Here is a 6,045-nt window from a genome sequence, read left to right as displayed (position 1 = left end):
ACTCCGAGTCTTCGACACGGAGCAATCCATATCTTCTTGTTTTATAACAATACTTTTATAAGTTGTTTAATTTAAAAAAAGTTTGAATTTAAAATTTTTGATAATGTCTTAATTCCTGTAGAAAATCCTGTTCCAAAAATAAGATTAAAAATAGGAATTGTGCAAATATTTTTCTTTTTCTTCTGCAACAAAATAATAATTTTGTTAAAAAAATTGTGATTCATAAACAAAAATAATGCAAAATAAATAGATTTTTTATTTCTTAATCACATTTGTTTAACAATTTTCTAATTTTGTTTAGAAGGAAAGAACAAAAATCTGCATAATTTCAATTTGACAAAACATAATATTTAATAATATGTAACAGGGACCATCACGGAATCAAAACAAAATTAAAAAATACTTATGTTTTGATTCAGATATGGGTATCAGAATCAAAATTCCACTCTATTTAGTTCCGATTCCAATATCAAAATCAAAATTCCACTCTATTTCGTTTTGGTTCCAATATCAAAATCAAAATTCAACTCCATTTCGTTTTGGTTCCAATATCAAAATCAAAATTCCATTCTATTTAGTTTTGATTCCAATATCAAAATCAAAATTCTTTTTTGTTTTAATTTTGATAAAATACTACTGCGCGTGTATAAGTCTCATTGAACCTAAATTTTGTTGCAAATGTCAAATATATCAGAAGATAATATCGTTTTTACATACGAAATCTGAAATAGAATTCGAATCGACTTCTGTTTCTATAAGAAAACCGAATTGCAGTAGTATTATATAGTATCAGAATCAAAATAGGAAGTAAATTTTGTTTCGTTAACGTATCAGAATCAATATAGGAAGTGAATTTTGTTTCGTTACAGTATCGGAATCAAAATAGAAAGTAAATTTTGTTTCGTTACAGTATCAGAATAAAAATAAAAAGTAAATTTTGTTTCGTTACCGAATCATAAAATCAAAATACATTAATAATTTCGTTTTGTTTTGGAATATCGTAACGAAATCAAAATTTGATTTCCGTGACGGTCCCTAATATGTAATTATAGTTAATTAATTGAATAAAAATTTTTCAGAAACATAATTTGTTCAGAATTTTAAATAACATTATTTAAAACTTAAATAATTAATTTTTGTTAATTAATAATAATTTTAATAATTTGAAGAAAGTTTCTTAAATTCTAAAATTTAAGGACTTTTATATCTGAAGAAATGTAGGCTTTAAAAAAAATTAAAAATTTATTATTATAATAGATAATATTCTGAAAGAACAAATATTATTTTTCAAGAAAAAAAATTAAAACCTACAAAAGTTATTTGTTTATACAATTTGCACACGATTCAAATTTTTCGTCATCCTATAAATTTGTTTTATTTTGTTAAAAATAATGATTCACTACAACGTCACCGTTCAGATTTTTAAACAAGAACGTCATTTAGAAACTATGCTTATTTGTTTAAAAGAAAATTTTGCCTTTTTTGAACAATAAGTCGTATTATATTAAAATTAAATCATTTTTAAAAAATTCTACAGAAGCGGTATGAAAAAAAATTGAGATTGTGTGTAAGTTGTATAGATAAATTTTTTTTCTTAAAAATTGAGATTATTGTTTTTTGTAGAAAATACTTTCAAAAATATTTTTATTATTTAAATGTTGATTAATTATTTTTCCAGAGGTCTGCATTGTGTTGGATGAATTGAACCACCTTAATTATTTACAAAAATAAGAAAAAATCAAGGTATTGTTTTAAAATTCATATACCCACACAGCATCGAAACTTTTCTAAAAGTTGAAATTACTTGACTGCAATGTTCGGAATCTTTAGGAATCTTTAGTTAAAGTTGAAGTAATTTTTTAAATTTCAACTGTTTTTCAATGTTTGACGCAAAAGTTGACTGAACATTGCATGAAAGTTTAAAATTTTTTAAACTCCCATGCAATGTTCAGTCAACTTTTACGTCAAACATTCAATAACAGCGGACACTTAAAGAACAACTTCAAGTTTCATGAGCTTCGCAACTAAAAATTCCGAAGGTTGCAATCAAGTTAATTTCAACTTTCAGGAAATTTTCGGTGCTGTTGGGGTTGAGTATAATTTTATTCCCCTCATGGCTGTTGAAGAATTTAATTTAAACTAAATTAAAAATTTCATTGCAATGTTTTAAATTTTCAAAGCGATTGAAATAAACAATACAAATATGCTTAAAAATTGTCTTTTGATTTTATGGATCTCGTTTCCTTACCTATACTTTTCGCGATTTAATGACTGTACCTCCTGCAGTGAGAGTCAACCTGGCCACAATTTCTACCCGCCGGGAAATTCAGTTAAAATTCTATGGCACAAATTTAGGAGACTAATTTTCAAGTTATAGAATTGTATTGACATTTGAAAAAGAATAGTCTTAAGAACAGCCTTAAGAAATATTAAAATAATAAAATCCTTGTATTTTTTGTCTATGTGTAACAAAATCCTGAGTCATAAAGACGCTTCTTCTCTCAATTGCATCAAGTATTCTGAAGATTCTTCAAAAATATTGCTCTATTGTTAATTTTCTTCAATATAATTTGAGAGAGGATTTCAATGTGCATTGTCTCACCTGAAACATTACACCCAATACCTGCGCGACCACACCTCTTCAGTCCCTAAAGAGAATAATAAAAGGTTTAACCTCTGACAAATTTAGACAAAAACTTAAAATTAACATAGAATATTTTCTTCTTCTCAATTCTAAATTGTGACCAAAGTTTAAATTTTACAAATCAAATTGTAAAACCGAGGGACGAACAACTGGTGAATTATGGTGAATCCTGAATTGTTAAGAATTATCTAAATTCTTCTATATTACCTCTGGAATTATATATATAACTTTGACAAACAATGGTTAACAATTTTTAAAGTATTAAATTATTAAATTAAATAAAAATAACTATAAACTGAAATATAAATAAAATCAACTAATTCATTTTTCTTCTTTAAAAACTACAAAATTTTTATCTTAATCATTAATTTTTAAAACTTATAGACATTGATATATAATATTTTTGATGCAAATATTTAATTGAAGAACAATTTTACAAAACTTAATTTAAATAAATTCTTACTTGAAAATTATAGTTTCTAAATCAACATTTGGTATTGAGTAATAAAATATTTTATAAAATTGTGTTTATTAAGAAAATTTTGCAAAATTAATTTACTAAATTTAAATGTTCTCAATTTCGAATTTCCTCTTTTTCCGGCAGACCCTCAATTTATTGTATGTAGGGTAGTGGCACCAGTGACAGAACATTTAAGAAAATGTATACTTCCGATATTTTTTACTTTTAATTGACATTCTTGAATTTCGTTTTAAACACATGCAATGAATAGCAAAATTTCTAAAGAATTTGAAGCCGCTATGATACAAATTTTATAAATATAACATAATATGTATCAAATTATAATCAAATATTGAAAAATGTCCATTTTACCAGTACAGTGAAAGTACGATGACTATAAAAAAATGAAAAAAAAAAAATGAAAAAAATGAAAAAAAATTTTATGACTATAAAAGAAGAGTTATATTTTCCAGCGAAAGAACATATCAAATTTTTATTAATACAATGTCTAAAAATAACAAAAATTATATGAAAAACGTTACAAATATTCTGAAACAATTTTGCAACTTACTATTATCCATATTTTCCAGATTACGCACCCAGAAATATTATTTATTGTACCTGAAACTTGTAACCTTTTTTCTGTTTATGCTTCATTCATTTGTCATGTTCATAATCCACCAAAACATTATTTTCAGAAATAATTTGCATATTGAATCTATTTTTTTATCATAAACTATATTTTGAAGAAATAAAGAACTAAAAAATATTTATTTTTTTTATACTGCTAAAAGTTATAATCACTGGTGCAACTATGCCCTATGCATAATATGTACATGTATAATTCTGTGGAAGAAAGGCATAACTGCATTTGTCATGATTTCGAGATAAATTAATTTTAATGTTCTCTCACTTCTGTCAATTCAGAAAATCAACAGATTTGTTCGGTCTTTTGCATTTAGTATTATTATTTAAAATATTTTCAAAATTCTTTTATAACATTTAATAAAACACACGATTTCATATAAATTTTGATAATTTTTCATCGGAATCATGAGTTTTATTGCACTTATGCGGTTATGCAAGTTCAGATTGTATATGAGTCCAACTTCAGACACATTTAATGTCACAATTTATTTTGGTTTGATTTGTCATAATAAAAAAATTTTTCATACAAAGACAAATTAAACTATTAATTCGTTAGAAAAAATTATAGGAGTTTATTTAGTTATAAAATTTATTTTTTTATAAAATGTTTTTAATTTATTGAAACGAGAAAAAAATTTACTTTACTGTTCAACTTGAAGAATTTTTCAATTTATTTTTTGAAATACTTTCCAAAATTTTTTAGAATAGAAATACCCTTAAAAATAAGTACATAATTAAATGCACAATTTATGTTATAAAAAATTTGTTCCAGTTTTATTAAAATAAATATATTTAATTTAAAGTACGAAAAATGTATTTTACTAAAAACATTTTATTACAAAATTCTTATTGTTTTTATTCATAAAGGTTATTTTCATTTTTAATTATGTCAATTGTTTTTTAAGCTGAATGCAGTTATGTTATTATGCTGGTCTCCTTTTGTCAAAAACGCAATTATGCGATTATGTTTTCCATTATTTTCTACATTAATAACCATTTTAATGATTTTTCAGCTATTGAACTTTGAAGAGCAATATTAAATATATACAAATCTGATGTTATCTCAAATTTGATAAAAATGTCAGTTATGCTGTTATGCCTTTCTTCCACAGAATTATAAATGTAAATGTCCAAGATATGAACAAAAATATAATAACCTAAAAAATAAATATTAAGTTAACACAAAAATGAACTTAGTAAATAATAACTTTAATAAACATTAAATACACACTATGTTACGTTTAACTATAAGAAATCTGACAAATGCAAATCAAGGTTTCCTACTATATAACTAATTAAAAAATCCAAGCTTTTTTCATGTCGATTGTCACAAAATTCTAATAAACTTTTAAATATGATGATTTTCACCGTTTTTACCTTATTTAAATTATAGACCAATGCACAATAGGTTCGCAAAAATCGTTGGAGACCGAGATGCATGAGATTGAAAAGGACACAAATATATACATAACTACCTACAAATAAATAATTTAAATGTTTAGGAAATTTTCACACTAAACATTTATTTAATCGGGACATTTAAATCTTTTCACAATTTTCACTAAACTTTTCAGTTAAATATGCCGAATATTACAAGTAAATATTTAATAAATTTTTAGGAAAATTTCGGTGTTGTGGGGGAAATTGTTCAATTTCAATTTTACAGCATAATGTATCAAAGATATACGATTTTTAATGTCGTGATGCATGGACAAAAATGTCCGCTTTTTCGTGGAAATGCCCAATAATTGATTTTTTCTAGGAATTAAAATTAAATTTTTAAGAATAATTACATTTTTTAAGCAATTCCTGCTAAAATTGTATTAAAAATAATTGAAATCCTGAGATGAATTTTATTATTTATGAATATAAATTGAATAGTTGTAATGAATTTTATTAAACATTTTTTTAAAGAATTGAATTCCTGTGAAGAATTTTCTTTAAGAAAATAATTGAATTCCGGAGAAAAATTTTACTATTTATGAAAATAATTCAATTACTGCGAAAAATTTTATTAAAATATTTCAAAAGAATTGAATTTCCAAGAAGAAATTACTTTTAAAAATAATTGAATCCTTGTGATGAATATATTGTTATTTATGAAAATAATTGAATTTTGCAAAGAATTTTATTAAAATGAATTTTCGGGAAGAATTTTATTATATTTTATCGACATAATTGAATTCTTTTAAAGAATTTTAGTATAAGTAATTGAATTATTATGAAGAATTGTATAAAAATTTTGTTAAATAATTGATTTTTTCGAAATTTTTTTGAAAATGCTGTTCTAAAT

Source organism: Leptopilina heterotoma, unplaced genomic scaffold, assembly GCF_015476425.1.
Source record: "Leptopilina heterotoma isolate Lh14 unplaced genomic scaffold, ASM1547642v1 Lhet_92, whole genome shotgun sequence".
In the NCBI taxonomy this organism is placed as follows: domain Eukaryota; kingdom Metazoa; phylum Arthropoda; class Insecta; order Hymenoptera; family Figitidae; genus Leptopilina; species Leptopilina heterotoma.
Note: the sequence above shows the minus strand (reverse complement) of the source record.